This window comes from Bombus terrestris, chromosome 17 (genome assembly GCF_910591885.1).
Source record: "Bombus terrestris chromosome 17, iyBomTerr1.2, whole genome shotgun sequence".
NCBI classification, from domain to species: domain Eukaryota; kingdom Metazoa; phylum Arthropoda; class Insecta; order Hymenoptera; family Apidae; genus Bombus; species Bombus terrestris.
This window is the reverse complement of record NC_063285.1, coordinates 473697-493144: the sequence shown is the minus strand read 5'-3', so window position 1 is coordinate 493144 and position 19448 is coordinate 473697. Positions and strand designations below refer to the sequence as shown.

Below are 19448 nucleotides of genomic sequence, written 5' to 3'. Positions count from 1 at the left end.
GAATGAAAATACTCGCAGCCAAATACTGGGATACAGATATAAAAATTTTCACAAATACGTACAATCATTAATTATGTCAATCACACGTGTAATCATTAATTATGTCTGAACTTGACTACGGATCGATTGTTAATGGTTCAAGCAAAGAAACTACTCGCCCAAATTCTATTCATCACTCTGGTCTCCGAATCTGGTTAGCTGCTTGCCGATCGAGCTCAATAAACAGTCTATTAGTGGAAACTAGTATATAAACTTTCAAATATAGCAAAGTCGGTCTTGTGCCAATTACGCGTGTAAGATAGCTGCTGCTCCAAAAAACCACTTTTCACCACAAATAAGACGATAGCAACCCGAGTGATAATAAGAAATATATGTACATTTTTTGATCCAAAAGGAAAGGATGGCATCGTCTTGACATATGATAAATCATAAAAAATTAAAATTAAAATATCTTGTAAACTAATCGGTTTAAACCATGTCGCCATAATATTTTTTTTCGCAGGATGAAGCGAAAAAATGGAAGCTTTCCATATCAAAATGTACTGCAACTACAAAATGCACATGCATTTTTGCACTTGCGAAAAAGATATTATCGTATGTAGTTCACTTGAAACTATTCGTTTTTTCCCTCTTCCATTTGTTCGAATATTTATCGTTCGCGGAAAAAACGCTGGAAACTGACAGCGTGCTCGCCTTGTACGCGTTGTCTTATAGATGGAAAAAATCAATATCTGTATCGACACATTGCAACAATTGTAAGAAGCAATTGTCCTGTATGTAGAAAATTACAAAAGGGGGAAATAACCGCGAGTTTATTGGATTTGAAACTAGCAATGAGTTTGACGTTCCAATCAATTGAATCGGAGGAATTTGTATTGGAGAGGAACGTTTGTAGATGATATTGTCTTTGAATTGGCGGTATCAACGCAATGACATTAGAAATGATTTGTAATAATCGATATGTAACAAGTGAGGGTAACAATGAATTAACAAATTTGTAACTTTGACTTCCATTTTGCTTATATATGCTTTGAGCAATCGAGTAAACACAGTATTTTATCCTGGGTATCTGCTCTGATGTAAAACAAAGTTTTTTCTTTTAAACTTTCGTGTTGAAGAAAATAAAGTTTGAACATGTTTCGTTAAGAATTGGCCTGGTACACGTGCATGATATTTTCGAATTTATTTTTCTTAAAAAGAAAGCACCTTGTAAAAAAATTTTGCTCTACGTATTTGACTTATTTTCATATGTATTTTAACCTCCTGCCGGTTATTTACCCACGTTCAGCCCGGAATTAGCCAAGTTTAAGTTTACTTGACAAATATTCAACTTTGATTTTCTCGAAAACGGAACGTCGTATGAAAAAATTTTATTCTACATTTTCGTCTCGTCTTTCCTCGTAAAATCCACTTGTACTCAAATTTACTATCAGTTATGGATCACTCTTTGCAAAGTTTTCTTTGTAAAGTAATAACAGCAAAAGAATAGAACGGAAATAAACATAAACGTAAATAATAACAAGCGAGGTTTCGTGAAATCGCATCGAAATATGATCACGATTTATTAAATTATCGAGTCTTTGAATGACTATATATCTGCTAAATCCCTTTATATAGCAAGTGAAACTATCTTTACTTTCAATCAATTTCACGTGTACTCGCAATGCCCTCCGGGAACGGCTCGTTATTGCAGGTGAGTAAACTTCCATTTCAGGTGTATGAGCTTCTCAGCAAATATCCCCTCTACACGCGGCTATTCTTCCTCGTTTACATTCACTGGATAGATAATTTAATATCACTGAAGCGAAATTGACATAGAAATCGGTTTAATCGTAGATTAGTGTTATTCTTCTCGAGAAAAAAAGATAAACGTCACAACTAATAATATTCAACACTGTAGCTTTTCATACAAAATTCTTCCACGTTTTATTTTTCAGTGCAAATTGATAACAAAATTTGTTTTAAAAATATCTAACAGAACTTTGTTACTTTCTTTCTTGGCAAGGATTAATTTTTAATTCTGTTGAGAATTGCATTGCGTCGAATCGAAACATTTACGTAGGACCTTTAAAAGTATCTCTCAAGCAACAAAATATACCATTATCACTCTCTCAAAAAATAATGGCAAAGTAGTAAAAAATGAATGCAAATATGCGAATACGATAGCTTTATATTTCTTTTTCTTTTTCTTCAGATATTGAGCCGTCTTGGAAGTAGATAATGAGGAAATCAGCAGATGAATCGACCGAAGCCTGGAATCGAGCAAAACCAAAATACCGTAACGTCATTGCTACATACGACCACCTTTGCACCCACATTGTATGCAAGAATGGTTTCCAATCCGATTTTACTGTTGTCCAGCGGTATCTGTATAAAATATTTCATACTATTGGAGTGTGGAAAATGTAATTTCGTTTTTAGCAAAAATGTTGTTGTATTATTTGATTTGACGCGAATTTGATATTTTTGAATTCGATAATATATCATATTAATAAAATTCTATAAAACTTTGTATCAATTTTATTGTTTCTATTACATTTTATTACAGACACCTCTACGTGATACGTTTTCCAAATTTTGTGAAATTCGCCATAGTATAGTATTAGATAGTTCTAAGGAAAACTGTAAACGATTTACGAAAGTGGTCGTATATCCGGAAAGGTAACTTTCCAAAAACTGGGCCAAATTATCCGACTCGTACTCACTCTACCGTACGTACAATAAGGTACTGCAGTGAGGTCGTTTCTTACTCTCGGTTTCTTTAGTTAAGTTAAACAAACTGTTGGTCACATATAGTCGTGTTTGGTATTATTTTCACCGCACGAATTTTAATAATCCGACCAAGACCATCCCGTAACAATGTAGTAAAAAATAAGAAACGAATAATTGCTGGCCATATATTCGGACAGTATCGTATTTACCTTTCAGTATAGCCAGAAACATCAATTATGCTTATGCAGCTTTTTAATATTTTTCGACGATAAATATAACTTTCGTTTTCATATCTGTTAAAAATGCATGTTCTTTTGCAAGCTTTATAATAATTAGAAATATTGGCATATTATACTTTTCTTGGATAATAAAGGTGATGTACAGTCATAACTTTTTAAATAAATAAAGATACGAAGCGTAGATGCCCTATAGTTTATTTTTATTACGATATCGATCTTGGCCACCTTTTAACATGATTCATATTCTTTAGAATCAAACGTAAATTATATTACACATAGGATTCCGGTGAAGAAACGTGTTCCTGCTTGAAAAGTTTCGAATCACATTAGTAATTGAGCAGTTACGAAACATAGACGCGGAACTATATACATCCCTCTTTCTACACAACAATTTTTCTGTGTTTTCTGGTTGACACAAGTTTGAGAAACAATGTTTACCAAATATTACAACTCATTGCAATGTATTCCAGTTATAAAGAAAAAAGGAAAAGGGAAGAGATTGCTTGAAGGAAGAACCAGAATGCAGGATGAGAAATTCTGTGAAATTTGGCGATCTATGAGCCGCAAAATGAAGTCTGGTTAAGAAGAAGGATCCGTGAAGGGCGATAGATTGAAGAGGCGGAGGCAAATGAGAGCGGGTTGGATAACGCCGCGGAGGAAAGTTTTAAATTGTGTTGGGAAAGGCGAGCGATTAGTGGATTATAAACATACTGAAAACTTCTGATGGGATTAGCTTTCCTCAGAAGAGGGGTCAAAAGAGGTTTGGCTGGCTTTCGGTCGGCTCGAATAACCTCGAAAAAGCACTTGACTTTCTTTCCGATTTCCCTGCTGCGCAAAACGGAGAATACTGAATCCGCATCATCGTTTTATAACAAACTCTAACGATCAATGTTAATTTTTCGAATAAATATTTTACGAAAGAATCAGAATTTCCTAATTTCATAACGCAGTAGAGCACCCCCTTTCTTATCTAAACATTATTCGAATATCTTATTGCATTAATAATTAATATAAAGTTTCTATCATTCGAACGTAATATTTCCCAGCAGCGGACGCCTTATTATTATTATTTATTTTATGTGAAATCGCGTCAACCATTTTTTACGGTCATTAGCGACAGTGATTAGTAAAATAAATAATATACGGAAATATACGAAAAGCGAAGTGTAAAATGTAATAATGAAAAAAGTTACAAACTGGTTTAATACTATACGTCCATACATTTTGAACATAAATCATACACAATGATGTACAATGACAGCTGGACACAGTACAATTAACCCAAACTTAAATTAATAGGATACAATGTATGTTTCAACTAAATTAATAGCTTGCAATATCGTAATTTTTCGTACAAATTTTGTTTTGAATTTGGAAACGTAATTCTAAATCTGGCGATAGTATTTTGCCTTTTGCTGTTAAAAAAAAATTGCTGGACTTTTACCAAATATATTTATAGTACTTTGAGAATTAACTAGATATTTTCTCTCAGGGTCAGCAGACATTTGATAAAAAAATAAAACCAAAATAAATATTATTATGTTAGACCGCATTACTAGTAGATTTTAATGTTAATGCAAGGTTGAAAAATTGAGAAAAGAAAGCAAGGTAGCACCAATATTGCAATATTTTTCTCGATTTTGGATATGAAATTAATTAATTTAATAATAATCTAAACCTAATAGTAACCACACTTAATTATATCACACATATAGTTAATCCAATAATAGCAATTTACGAGTATATTGTTGAATCGCATTTAAGCAACTTGTTCACATCCGTAAATGCAATATTATGTCAGATACAGAGCTTAGAATTACAATCGCTATTATTTGTTTTTGATTATTGATTCTTCGATTATTTGGCCAGGTAACTACAGGAGATGGTTTTCTATAACTTTCAAAATCGATAATTATGCAATTTTATTTCTTAACGAAATTTGATTAAGATTAACAAACAAATGCTTTAAGATTTCAATTACAAATTGTTTATAAACAGAAAGTTCACATTAAAGTCCATGTGTTCCGATGTATCTGTACGTTCATAACATATTATTTACTATGAATAGTAAAGCAGGATAATAAGTGTAGCTTTCCATATTACGTGTCCTTCGTTCGTTTTCCGCAATCCATTACAATGGAACATGTCAGTTGCAATTTGACATCAATATGCAGATGTTTCACTTGAAAGCGATACGGGCACGTTCTACGCACACTGAATATCAAATTATCAATGAATTATGATTTCTAGTTGTATGCACAACTTATGAATTACAAACAAGATTTATGCGCAAATGCTATATCTCGATCTTATAATTTTGTTTGTAAAAGAGGTAATATCATCTGTTAAATCAGTAGCTCTATACATACGACAAACAATCTATATGTTAAATTATGTGTTAACGATAGATTAGACATTTCAAAAACACACGGTTCTGACGTTGGGACTTTAAGAAAAATGTATACAAGTAATCATTTACAAAGCGACCTCGCCGATTTCTATCGATATAGGAAATGTTGCATTACGTCTTATCTGTCTGTCCATCACGTACCTACTAATGGCGAAGGTCAGCAGATATGTAGACATATCCACGCACAACCTAGTAATAATGCAATGGATAACAAAGTACAATCTTAGTTTCCAAGTTATACACAAAAGTATGTTTGGTAGTATAAAGAAATAATACAAAATCGTGGGGATTAGCATCAATGAGTGAAATTTAGGCAGGTGAAATCTATATGCTACAATGAAGTGTAATGGAAACTATATTTAACAAAAGTTGCATGTGGATATCTCGGAACCTAAGGCAGAATAGTGGTAACGTGCACGCGGGAAAAACTATTTCGAATGATGACCTTGACCACAATCATGTAAACAGGCCTGAACACTCATATGACGAAAATATAGAAGAAACCATGCGGACATTGAGTTGCGAAAAGTCAAGATGGAAGACAAGAAGTTATTGTCTTCCATTTTTCAGGACGCAATTGTCGCACGATGTTCCCTAGCGAGTGTCGAGATCTGCTTATATAGCCGTGACCTTTCTAACATATTTCAAGATCGTCAAACTCGGTGAGACCTGTCCTAACGTAAATAATGACCATTTCCCGGTTGAATAGTTTCAAAGATGTCCGATTTAAATCGATTTAAATGGACACCCTGTACGTGATATGCATAATTGGAATATTGAAAATGAGGAATGGCTTTGCCAAGTCGTACGACGCGATGTCGTTGATGACAACTCTATCGAACCATTTTCTATCAATAGTATTCGAGATTGTCAAAAATTTGCAAATTTTATAATGGATCGTTGTCTCGGAATCTAATTTAAAAAGTTACAATATGGCCAAACGAAAAGCTAAGGACCATTGCGAATGCTGAGCGATATATTCCGAACCGCCAAAGCTACAAGGAAACCGGCATTCTCGGGTCTCGCAGCGAATCTCCTGGACACTTTACAGGAAAAGGAAGAGCTACAAAGACTTTCGCCAACCACCCTTCAGATTTAGCGACGCAGGCTACCAAACGACGATGTGATACACCAGTAGATGTATTCGGGACATATAAAGGGACATATAAAACGCCATAACCAGTGTTAAATATCCTATTTGACAGAATCTACGTAAGGATTTAGTAGATGAAAAGAAAATATAGGAAAGGATTAGTCACCAAGAATATACGAATGTTGCTATTTTTCTTTCATTGACGCAGCACGTTCATAATTCTCGTTAGACCTGTTAAATAAAAGTTAAACTTGGTAAGCACGTTTGCAGTGGTTTCATTGCAATTTACAATGAAAAGTCACTTGATTATACGAAATAGGGAATTGAACGTACGCAGAGAGAAGCAGATGCGTGAAAAAAACGTGTGGTCCCCTTTGCCAGTTTGCATTCTTCTTCTTCTTTTGTAATGCAGGAGTAGTCCTCGAAACGAAATCCATTGTTTCCAGCCGTTGAGCACGAAGAAGTACCAGCACCAGAACTACCTACTCTAACACTCGAGTGCCCTTGAACGGCCGACCTGACGATTAAGCCGGAAAGTGTCTTGAAACTGCTCAAACAGGACGCAAATGACGGATCGAGAACCTCTCAGGACCAGTTTTGTCCCGCGTTCTGTGTATCGAAATAGTTGAACCTTATCGAATCCCCTATCTGATGCGGCTAAGCGCAGGCTCAACGACGATTTTTACGCTTTCTGCTCGCACTTTGCGTATCGAATCCTAGAAAAGAGGGTGACAGATTCAGCGGTAAATATGCTCTGCATAATATGCATATATAGGGTGCTCGGAAAACTCGAGGCAAAACTTATATTACGCGTTAACGAGAGAAACAGACAATTATAAATCTATTTTGGAGACATAGATTTTTAGTCGTAGGTTATCGGTAGATCGCATATTTTGATGCCTTTAAAGGAATTTCAAAAGGACAAAAGTTAACGGGGTGCACGTAAAACGAAAAGGTATATAAAATATGCATAGCACGCTGTTTTCTATAATACTTAGCAGGTAAAGCAATTTTCATAAATATGTATTCGCGTAAAAATCCGTAATCTAATTATTATCTTTCTTATAGAAAGAAGCTTAGAAGATGGCTCTGGATGGAGGAATTGTGTAAGGATATTGAAAGTAATTTCGAGGTTTTATTATAAAAAGTTGATCCGAAGATAGAAAGAAACACGAAAATCCATTTCGATGGAAAACTATTTCCATATTCTAAAACTATATTTCCAGTTTCTCCCCAGATAATGCAGATTAACTGCACTAAACGTGGTTTCCATCCGCGAACTTTAATTTTGTCTCCTATTGTCAGTGAATCTTTTACGAAAGGTAGATGCTGATCTAGGTAAAACTAAGATCTAAGGGAAGCAACAGCTCGTTCGCTTTGGTAATTCGTAATAATATGTATTGTAAGGATTTCGATAATATTTTACAAAAGATCGACTCAACAAACGTTGACACATTATATTACATGTAAGAGATTTATTTTTCGCGGTGTGAGTACAGGAAACGTTCGATAATTGCACAGTTACTATCCTCACTAGGAAGAAGAAGAAGAAGAGGAGAGAGATTCCCCTGACCCACCGCGAAACTGGATACCAATTTAAAAATAAAGCTTCTTTTATTTGCTACTCTTTTTTTATTAAACTAATGCAAATGTATTCGTGTGATCTGATTAGAATGAGACCAAACACGATATAATTTGAATTATATTTGCTTATTGATATCTTTTGAATTATCATTTATTAAGTAAGCAAATACGCTTTAAACTATAACGCGTTTGATGTCATTTTGGTGAAAGTTTCATTCACTAGGAATCAAAAATTTAAAAGTTTTGATTTTTGAATGAAAAGTCTCAGTTTATCGCAGACCTTTGATATTCGTCCGATGCTTCTTTCATTAACGCTATTCTTTTCCACGTTCCACATCTAAAATCCTAGTTTCAAGGAAAAGAATCGTTTCTGCCTCTGTTTAATTGCAACTCTTGAATCCCGATTTTTACGCGACTATCGAATGTTTCAAAATTCGTAAAACATAATATAATACATAAGTAAAAATTGCTTGTTTAAAGATTCGTTGCATTCTTCTAAGTATCTCTTCTAAGTATCTCACGTAACAGTTCTTTGCATGAAAAAGATCACGTGCTTTTTACACTTGACAATATTCTTGATAACACGAAACGATTTTTATTGTCAAAGTTCATTCGACATTTTGCAACAAAAACATGAAACTATACAGCAGTACTTTAGAGTACTGCTCTGTTATCCGGGCACTTTACCATCTTTATCACATGAATAATCTGGAAACTATGCAATACAGATTTCTACGTTTAGCGACACTCTTTCGTCGTCTACGTCCGCTGCTTAACCTATTCTTTGCACGTAAGATACCGAACGACTTAATAAATTGTCCCGAAATCTCAAGGCACTTCAGTCTCCGGATCTCTCGGTCTTCTATTAGACATTGTCCCAAGAATTTCATCGAACCCGTTACGGTCCACATAATTGCATCGATCTTCGGGCATAGTTCTCTCTGTTTTCGCGCTGACCCCTTCTTTTATCGTATCAATCTTTATTATATATATAATGTATATATAAATAATAAAGTGTACAGCCTGCAAACAAATAAATACTACTAATGAAAGTAAATATACATCTTTGGAAAACCGTGTACAAAGCATCGACTGGATTTAAAATTATCGTGGTTAGTGCGCAGAGACGTCGATAAGGACTGGATTTCTATCTCATTGCTTTACTCGTTAAACGACAGCATTAGTTCAAGGATCTTTGCTACATCAACGAAACGTCGAACATAATTATCCGGGAATCCATCGGTGAACTTGGATTACCATAGAATCCGGAGCAACAGTGGCTTGGCAGCAAGCCCGCAGCGTTTCGGTTGCCGCCTTTTGAATCTTAATAAATTATCCGTCGACCATGGACGATCGGAGAAGGGTGCGAGAGGCCGGTCGAGCGCGCATCTATCGGCATGCTCATTAATCACCCGATATATATATATGTAATATATATATATATATAACCCGGTTCGTCGCCACCGATAATCGGCCGCGCCACAGCCGACCAGGGAATTTGAATTTCGAGAACGGGCATACGGTTCTGGCTCGAATATTATCGGTATATCGATTTCACACACACACTTCCCCCTGGCTCTTCCCCTCCTCCAATGCCTTGCTTCGCCCACTTGAAATCCTCCTGTCAACCAGTTCAAAAAGATTTTCTCAATGCCCTGTCGTTTATACTCGTACCATAAATTCGATAAGCTTTATTGCTCTAATGGCTGCTAATTCGATAATAATTCAAACCGACTATGTATTAAAATATCTAGCACGGCGTGGGCCAGACACGGGGAGGTTTCTCGCCTGTTTTTGATCCAACGATTTCGGAATTGAATTTCGTGCCAAACGATATCTTTTGGCGAGACATCAATCACAATAAATTTTCAAGTTCAGCAATTAGTTTCCGAAATATAGGAGATCGATGAATTGAAAATTCGTTAACGCGTCAGCCCATACAGCCAACTTTATGTCAATTCCATAATTTAAAACGTCTTGGATTTTCAAAATTTACAATGGCAAATTCAATATACCGATCCGTATGTTAAAAAATGTTTCAATTTTCGTAACATCTTCATTTAATAAATGCAACTTAAAAAGTTGCAACTATAAGCCGTATCTATCTTTCACTCTTCCTGTCGCTCATAACGCTGTAAATTGTTCGGAACCAACTCGGATTTCAATGTTAAAAAATGCAAAATTCGAAACATTTTTTTTTCGATATCCAATGATAAATTCTCCTTCATTGCAAACGATAACAAAAGTAGGAGAATCATAAACAGCAAGTAATAGCAGTAGAGCACATTCATCAACGATTTTTCGTAGTTTTGCGGCAAGAAAGTCGATATGTATTATCAAGCAGCAAATCTACAAAGTGTTCGGCCAAATGGGGTTCACGATTTTCCAAAGCAAAGGTCGATCAGTTTCGAATCGGCAAATCGCAACATTCAAAATTGCCAAAAGAACTTGTTTCGATAGAAAGTCACGATCACCTCGACTTTCTTAAATAGCATAATCTATTTTTGATTTCGCAGCTTTGTAGCAGATGTCGAAACGAGTTCAAGGAGTTGCAATACTATGACCTTCAAACGACCACGAGTTTAAAAATCTTAAATTCAACGCGCCAATTAAGCCTACGAAAGTAAAAGCTTACCAATTTATTTGACGAATACAAATGACACGATGAACACGAATAATTTCCGGATCCTGATCTCTGATTTCGAGGAGAGAAAAAATGAAACAAGGCAGATCCAACAATATAACTCATCAGCGCAGCAACAAGATTCATTAATTAACTCGCAATGGAAAATAGAAGCTGGTTGAAATAAATTCTAAAGTGAAAGATCGCAAGGATCTTGTCGCAAAAAAACTATTTGGAATATTTTTAGCGCATTTTGTTGCGCCGGGTATTAATCAGATTCTTGCGTGTTTAATAAACTTTACAAACTCTTCCGTTTTATTTAAACTTTATGATATAGATGCTCTCGATGCAATATATATCGCACAGACTTTTCTGAAGTAGAAAGTTGTTCAACTAAGGAGTGATTTAACAAGAACCTATTAAATTATAATAAATATTAACTTATTTTTTAAATTCTTTACTTTTTTTATTTAATAGTTGCACAATTTTAAAGAAAATTATATTTATCTTCATAAAGTTTATATTATCTCTCCACGGTAAATCTCGAAGTAAGTTTCGCCTGAAAATTGAGAGTCCCAGTGGTACTTTTAATAAACTAGCCTCTATATTCCCATAATGTATTTCAGTTGTTAAAACGTTAGACTGTGTGGTAATTTATAGACTTATAGAAAAAGTGATCACAACGATTGCAGATGTACCGTAATTCTTGCATCCTATGACACCTGATCGACAGCCATAAAAAACTGACAAGACCGATTAGACAATACAGCTAACTGGCTGGAGAACTGTAACGGAACGAAAACAAATCCATTCGCGTCAATTTTAGGCAAGAAAGCGTGTCTGGCAGTCAGACTAAATAACAGTAATTTCGCAAAGTGAATCAGTGAAACATCTGAAATCGGCAAACTATTAGCTTGGTAATTAAAACGTAAGTCGAGGTTGATATATAAAAATATCATAAAACCACTCTGGATGTATGGCATACGGGTGGAAGTGCCGCAAAGATAACAAAGTGTAGCAAACGTCATATAAAACAGTTGTCCGAATCAACCAAACATACAGATTAAAAAAATACACGCTGTTAGATCTGATAATCAGATTCAACGACCGATATACATATAATCTTGTAATAACCATCCTATATCTATTCGTATTCAAGGTACATTGCAACTAACAAAATTGTCTTCAGGCCATTAAACAAAGTCATCAAATTAATTTATAACTCGCAATGTGGAATTGGCTACAAGGAACCTTGGCGTAGTTGGAAAATAGCGGTGATTTAATTATTCGCAATTGCTTCTTTTCTCGCAAAATTACACTTCAATTTTCCGCCACGTTCTCTCGCGCACCTACGTTCGAGGTGGCTGCTTGGAAAATTACGAGAGGCTGTTGGTGTTTTATCAAGCAACTTCTATTGTCCGGCAAAATAGAAATATAGAAAAGGGGAGAAGTTGGTATGTACGCGTGAACGCCAGCAGACGAACGTATATCGAGTATCCTGAAAGCATTTTTAGCTACTAAAAGCATCCAGAAGAAAGCTTGTTGCTCTGTCTCTATAGAAAATGTTCTTACGCGTTTGTAAAGGATACAATCAGCTGATATAATTTTTCTTACGAAAAGCAGCGTTCGAGAAGAATGTACCAATCAGAGTCTAAAGCTACGAACGGTTTAAAGTAATATCTAACAAATTTTTCAGCTGTCTATATTTTTCATCGTGGCATGAAAACCAGGAAAGCAAATCAGAAATGATATATTTTTATTTATTTTCAGTAAACAGACATTCCGATGTTTAAGCAGCGAACTTTCTATCAGAATGAAAATCAATTTAACGAATGCTTGACTGCGATAGAAGAGAGACTTGATTAATATACGTATCACCCTGAGAATTTCGTTTAAATAAAGTTTCATTACATCGTACTTGTTGGAAAAAGCATTGAAACGCAAGGTTCCAACCTTTCTTTGTATATATTTATGTTACATCATCGTTCGTTTCGAAAATGATGTAGGCCCATTTCTTGAAAACACTGCGAAAACGTAAAACTTACATATACTATAGTTTAAACTTTTTATTTATAAACAATTTATAATTAAAGTCTGAGAATATTCCGTTGCTGTAATCAATTGAAATTTCGTTAATAAATGAAATTGTTTAACCGTTTATTTTAAGAGTGTAAATCCATTTCCTGCAATTGGTGTAATTTCTGTCCCGTCCAAACAGTCGAGGCAGCAATAAATCAAAAATAAATGATATTGAAATTAAATAACAGTATTTCATTTGTTCTGCTTTTAATTATAAATAAACGCGTATTAAAACTTAAAACGTGAATTTTTAACAATTAAAATTGAACGAATCGTACAATTCTTTAACGTCGAGATTAGTGTAAGTGTAATCATGACTGCGAAAAGAGATATTGATCGACTCTTTAAAAAAGCTATTTGTATAATGAATTTACACCTACTTAAACATATAGAGACGTGACGAAACCAAACAGACTTTATCAGAACTTTCCAACCGAGAGAAACGCAATCACTTCGATATGTCAAAAGAAAGGAAAATGGAAGTAGACCGCTTTGAAAATAAGCGGTGCATTTCATGCCACGTAAGTATTTCGCGAAAATAAATCCAACAATAAAGCTATTTGTTGGGAAATGTACTAACTGGATCGCAACGATTCCACTATTTCTTGGAAATATCTTTTACTTACAGTCAACAATGTTCGAGATTATCAACAGCTTCCACGCGAATTTTCCAAACATTTAATTGTTTTTTCAACAACGCTTAGTGTACGTAAAAATATTTTAAATAACCTTTCCGTAAAATAACAGCTATCCCGATTATCTGAATCTGTGAAACTACGTTGGTGCGGAAAAAGACGAAGGAGAATGTACATATAAAACAGAGCGTCCTGAAAGCATTTTGCCCGTTAAAAGCATCGAAGAGAAAATTCGTTCCATTTTCTATGGAAAAGGGGCACGACGCTGTGAAGCGTGCTCAATCGTATCCATCAGGTATAATCGTTCCTGAAAAAAGACGATTAGCACACGACTTAACTCGATGGAAATTGGAAGAAACTGTTTCCCTTTGTTTAAGGTAGGTACTACCTATTAATGTGAAAAGCGAGCAGATTAAATGAAAGACTCGATCGACTTTTTAACACTTTATTGCCACATCTGCAATTATTTACTCTTCTCGTACAACGATATTGTGTCGGTGAAGATACCTTTTTTACAATCAATCCTTCTTAGTAATCGTGTAAGGATACAAATGTTTTATTCGAAAGGTACGCGCGAAGACATGGAGCAGTCAACAACAAGAATCGGACAAGGATTCTTCTTTGCGTCAAACACCTACATTGCGCTTCTTTGGAACAAATGACAGAATTTGAAAATTTCAAAACCAAACCTAACGCGAACTACTAGCGAGACAAAGCTGATCGCATAATGGAATTTTCGGATAAAAAAGCAGCGAATTTCTTGATATGAAATTTCATTTATTATAATACAGATTAAGATTAGAATCGTCGAAGCCCTTTCACGATTACTTCGACATGACAAGACACCCCTCTATTACCACTTTCGTTTACTGTTTCCATTTCCATAAAATCGCCATTGTTATCGCCTTTGTAGCAATGAAAGCGTTTCATTAGATCAGCATATTTAAGGCTCTTCGTGGCCAGTACCTGGCTAATCTACGTGCTTTACGTAATTTTCAATAATACGTTTTTGCTTCTTAATGTCTGTGATTGTGGCTTTTTCAGTTTTTATACTTTGCTAATTCTGTTCCACTTACACCACTTTCAAATTTTTTAATTATGTCGTACTTTGTTTCGGTAATTAGAACGCTGCTAGTTTCACAGTAAATTCTTATAATCAGCATCCACTCGATCGAATAAGTTACTGGAATTTCTTTAATTTCCATAACTTATAATCATTTTTCTTCTCGCGCGTGGTACGAGTTCGAGCGTGCAACCTTCTCGTAATGTTCCTTGGATTATGCTAATGCCGGCGGCACACTTTTCATTCAAAATTTAATAAGACGACGGCAAAAAATCGTACATCAAGTTTTAGGGGGTGATTGTTAACAGCGGGCTTCAATCTTCGAGTCTATATTGATGCTAATCGTGAAAAAAAGTTTTCAATGTCCGTAGAGACGTTTGAATTTGCAAAATTTTCCAAAAGGGAAAATATCCTCGCTTTCCTACCTGTTACATCATGTAAAAATATCTTTGGAAAAAAAATGAGCATGGAACTCTGGAAGAGAAAACTTTTCGCTTTAAAATGAGGCCAGATAGATTGCTGCACGACTTATTGTTACAAAGTTGCAACAGTTGAAATATCAACAATTCTTTGATTTTGCATGCCACTGTAGTTGTAAAAGTGTCGTTACAAGCTACCGTACTCTTTTTCTTTCGATTAGTAAAAGTATAAGATGATTTAAAATAAATATGATGAAAATAGCGTAAAAAAAGACGGAGATAATTTCACAAGTTCTGTAGAAAATATTATTGTTAGTGGATACAAGTGTGGGTATGAGTATATAATACAGAGTTACGGTAAATGCATAGAAGGAGCAGACAGATTTTTATGACCTCGAAATATGTTGTCAAGGTCAACGTTCTAAACGACTTTTTCCTATACATGTTACCATTGCTCGGCTTTAGTTTCCGACATGTTCGCGAAAAACCTCAGTTCAATTTCCGTTACGATTACGCTTCATTCTGACACAGACCGACAACTCATAGCATTCGTACTTTTATATAATCCAACGAAACTCATTTTCGATAAACATTTTCACTTTACGTAAGAACGAAAAATCAATGGATTAGGTTTGCGTTAAATAATTATAACTTTACTGTAAAGTAATTTTAAACATCAAATGATAAGAAAAATTCGATTCATATATTAAGTTTAGTATTATATCATCGTTATTCGAAATTGGAAACACTTGAGCAATGACGATTATCAAAATCATACCGTCGTCGAAACAGACATTTTTACGAATACCTCGAAGATTAAAGCCGAGCGATGGTAACGTGTATAGAGAAAAATTGCCCAGGATGTTGCTTTTGAGAATATATTTCCAAGTGATCGAAATCGATGAGCTGATTACCTTTGCGAATAATTACCGGAAAATGATGGTTAACATAATGGATCATAGCTTGAACTATCCAACCGCCATTAGGCGTGAAGTAATTTTCAATGATTCTATCGTTATAGGAAATCTCACACTGTGTCTCGTTTGTCTGCTTGTCACGTACATGCTAACAATAGTAGATTAGAGCGAGCAAACGTGTACATACGTCCCGCAACCCGGTGGTAACGTGAAACGCACGGCCTTCATTTTTTAGTTATACGCAAAGATGCGTTTGGTTGTGCGTAAATAATGATAAATAGCAAATGATTATAATCAAATTAACGATACACTTGTAAAATCTGTCGTTAGTTGTTAATTGTAGAGATTTTTTGATCTCTTTTTACTTACATTAAAGATGAATAGCACCATTGTATGATAAGTCGATGGCAGCATTATTCGCAGTGAGTTAAGTTCTGGTTATGCTATAGAAAAATACGGTCCCTCGTATCAGAATGAAATTACTTGTTGTTTGTCATTCGCTGACTCGTTGTCCGACGTGGGAAAATTAATTCCTTTCTGAGTGGTTGACAAACGTTTGTGAGCTTCTTATTGTTAGTAATGTCACTGGAAAAATGCCGTGCACACGAACACGAACACGAACGCTTACGTGATACCGGTGCTTCAAACGAAACACATTGTTCTTATGCACTGAGTCAGGATGAATGACTATATTCTTTCCAAGAACAATATCGATTCAACGACAGTTGAGCCATCAATGCTGAAATCAAATTTTCAAAGAAATCAAAGTTCTCTAAAAAGCTTGCGAGACATTTAACAAGTTGTATCAAATCCAGGTACATTCCATTACAATCCTATTTTTTCAACTAATGAAATATGATACGTACGAACTTGTACACAGTTTCTCGAAATAACTTTCCAATTATTAAAGATCCACACTATATGACAGAGTTTGAAACACTTATTCTTACATTTAAACCTAAACAATTTTACAAACGAAAATTATAATTTCTGGAACCAAATTTCTTTTTGTCACTTACATTTATTTCAAAATGATTTGACATAATAATCACGTCTAATTACTTAACAAAATGGATTTGACATATTTTTTGAGAGTTAATGATCAAAGACGTATAAAAATATAATATATTTATTTGGAGTTAAGTTTAGTTTTCTTTTAATAAGCAATACTCGATACAACAACTGATGACAATATCGTGGTACGTCTTATTCTCATACTCGGCTCTCAACTTCTCCTCCACTCACACTCTTTGACTTCTCAACTAAAACTGACTGTTCTAGCATCCCTTTGTCTATTTCTTAGCCCCACCAGGCTTGTGTTCCGCAAACACCCGTGGCCAGGGTCACATAGGCCTTTTCTACGAAACTATTCCATTGAAGCACTGACGACACATTGATGGACACGACGACGCTTCGGTTCTCGCAACATTGTTTATCTTTTGCATATATTTTTATCGAAATTATTTATGTTTAAAAAAAGCTGCTTAATGTTTACCGTACCATTATTCACACGTATGCAAACCATTACCACGTATGCATTTCATTCCTGAAAAATCATTCTGACATATTAAAATTTCGTATTAATCCCTATGCATATGTATGGCTGTTCAATGTATCGAAACGAATAAAATAAGTATACGATAAAATTCATATTATATAGGATTCGAGTAACTGGTAACGAAATCGAAAGAAGAAAATATTTCGCATGACTTATAAACAGTGATGAAGATATAGCGAAATGAATGCATATAAAGACGCAAATTACTCAGTTGGAAAGTTTACAAGGCGCTAGAGCCGTTCGAAAATAGTTTCAAAAAAAAGATATTAAAAATGTTTAGACATATAATATATTATATAAATATATTTCAAGTTTTATTCTACGTTTCTTTCGTATTTTTTCACAAGGAATTGCCTCGCGCTTGCTTGTGCATTCGACTGCACTCTATGTATGTATGTGCGTACAGACTATAAACGCTAATCTTGGAAATGTTTGAGAGAAAAAGAACGCGAACAAGAGCGTATGGTCAAAGAAGGACAAGGAGAGAAGATGGAAAGTGATGACAGGAGGAGAGGAGGAAGTGGTTTTTGTACGCGGAACGATAAATTTGGTGGTGCAGCATTTTGCCCCCGAAAACCTATCGCAATAAATACGTGGTACGTCCGGTACGCGGTTGAGCCGCCGCGTTATACTCTAATGCAGTGCATATGGAACAATTTATAACGTTTCAGCGCGGGTCCACCAGCGTTTTTCTCGCCGTTCGTTCGTTCAGCTCATGCCGCATACGCTTTTCACCACCCATTGTTTCTCTATTGCTGAATTATTATTTCGTAATTTGCCTTTTGTCCTTGGAGATGACTATATGTAGCTACTGGGTACAATTGACTGAGATCTCTTGGAAACAACTCGCCGTGCAATTAGCACTTGTGAGCAGTATTGCAATAGTATGATTATGTCAACAAACTCAACCACTTCGTTGTTCTTCAATGAGAGCTATATTGTCGAAGCTTACCATGTCCATTTTTGGTTCTCTGTCATTCTGGATTTTACCACACCAACGCCTAGTTCTAACATTGATATTCCAAAGAATATAGATTGAAAATCGGATTTATTATAAAGAATCGCCATGTCCATCTCATATCAAAACTTGCCTTATGCTGCATTAGCGCTAATGCACTACTCGAAACTTAATTTCAAAAGTTGCCATTTATGACATTCGTAGAACTAGCTTCGCACTGCGTTACGTGTAAATTTGATTTATGCGAGTCAGTAAAACTGACATGCATACAGTGTGTATGTTTCCGAAGTCATGGTAGAAGCGGTCGAGTGGTGATCCTAAAAAGGATAAATCGTTGATCATAATTTAATTAGACGAGTAGAGCTATGTATGCAGCAGCGCGGTCAACAGTTTGAACACTTGCTACGTTAATAAAATGATGTTTAAAAAATAATACTCTTACCCTTGATTGTAAAACCATTCCCAATGCGAACACTGTGAAAATAAGGTAACAGTATTGATGGAAAACAAATCGTGACGTTGTCAATTTTTATAAATATCAACACGAGCGGAAAGAGAAGTCAGACACCTCGAAACTTACAATTAGCACTTGACGAATTTTCAAATATATTTTTCTCGGAAACAAAGCCCCAAACGAAAAGATGTTATTCCTCTTTTTCCATTCATTTTCATGTGTACAACCAGACCACTGATACATAAGAAGTTAAGAATGAAAAATTATCCAATGTTGACAAGTTTTTGACAGACATTATGATAACGACTTTCGAAATATTAATCATTTGTTATAGGTTATAAGAATCTATTTAATAATGCAGCTATAGATTTGGTTCAAAATTTTGAAGGCGAGTAAAATCCAATTGTTCTAAACTCCTGTCTAAACCTCTTCTTGCTTTGTATTTGTACTTTACGCTACCTAATTTTTATATCTATTTGAATATTTTTATATTTCAACTTAAATATACGACTAAAGATTTTACTTTAGTAATTAACAGTTGTCATCAATTATTTTCTGGATTTATCCTGGAGTCATAAGTTAGTAATAAAACTGGCCAAATGCTTTGCTATCAAAACCGGTAACGTCCAAGAATTGGTATTAAAAATTGCCATCTACAACAATTTACCACTAGTATTTGAAAAATTATAAAAATAATCATTTTC

General features: G+C 34.9%; 2 protein-coding genes across 9 annotated transcripts in view; one reads left to right on the top strand and one right to left on the bottom strand.

Annotated features, from left to right (window-relative positions):
• The window catches only part of LOC125386742, a 49965-nt gene extending 47447 nt beyond the window's left edge, over positions 1-2518 (top strand). For all 7 annotated transcript variants that reach the window (XR_007227142.1, XR_007227141.1, XR_007227147.1 and 4 more), the window contains one exon: positions 2195-2518. The gene's annotated coding sequence lies outside the window, so the exon portion shown is untranslated. The remainder of the gene's footprint in view (positions 1-2194) is intronic.
• Positions 1-19448, bottom strand: part of LOC100650996 (lachesin) — a 527432-nt gene that overhangs the window by 421575 nt on the left and 86409 nt on the right. The gene's annotated exons all lie outside the window — the stretch shown is intronic.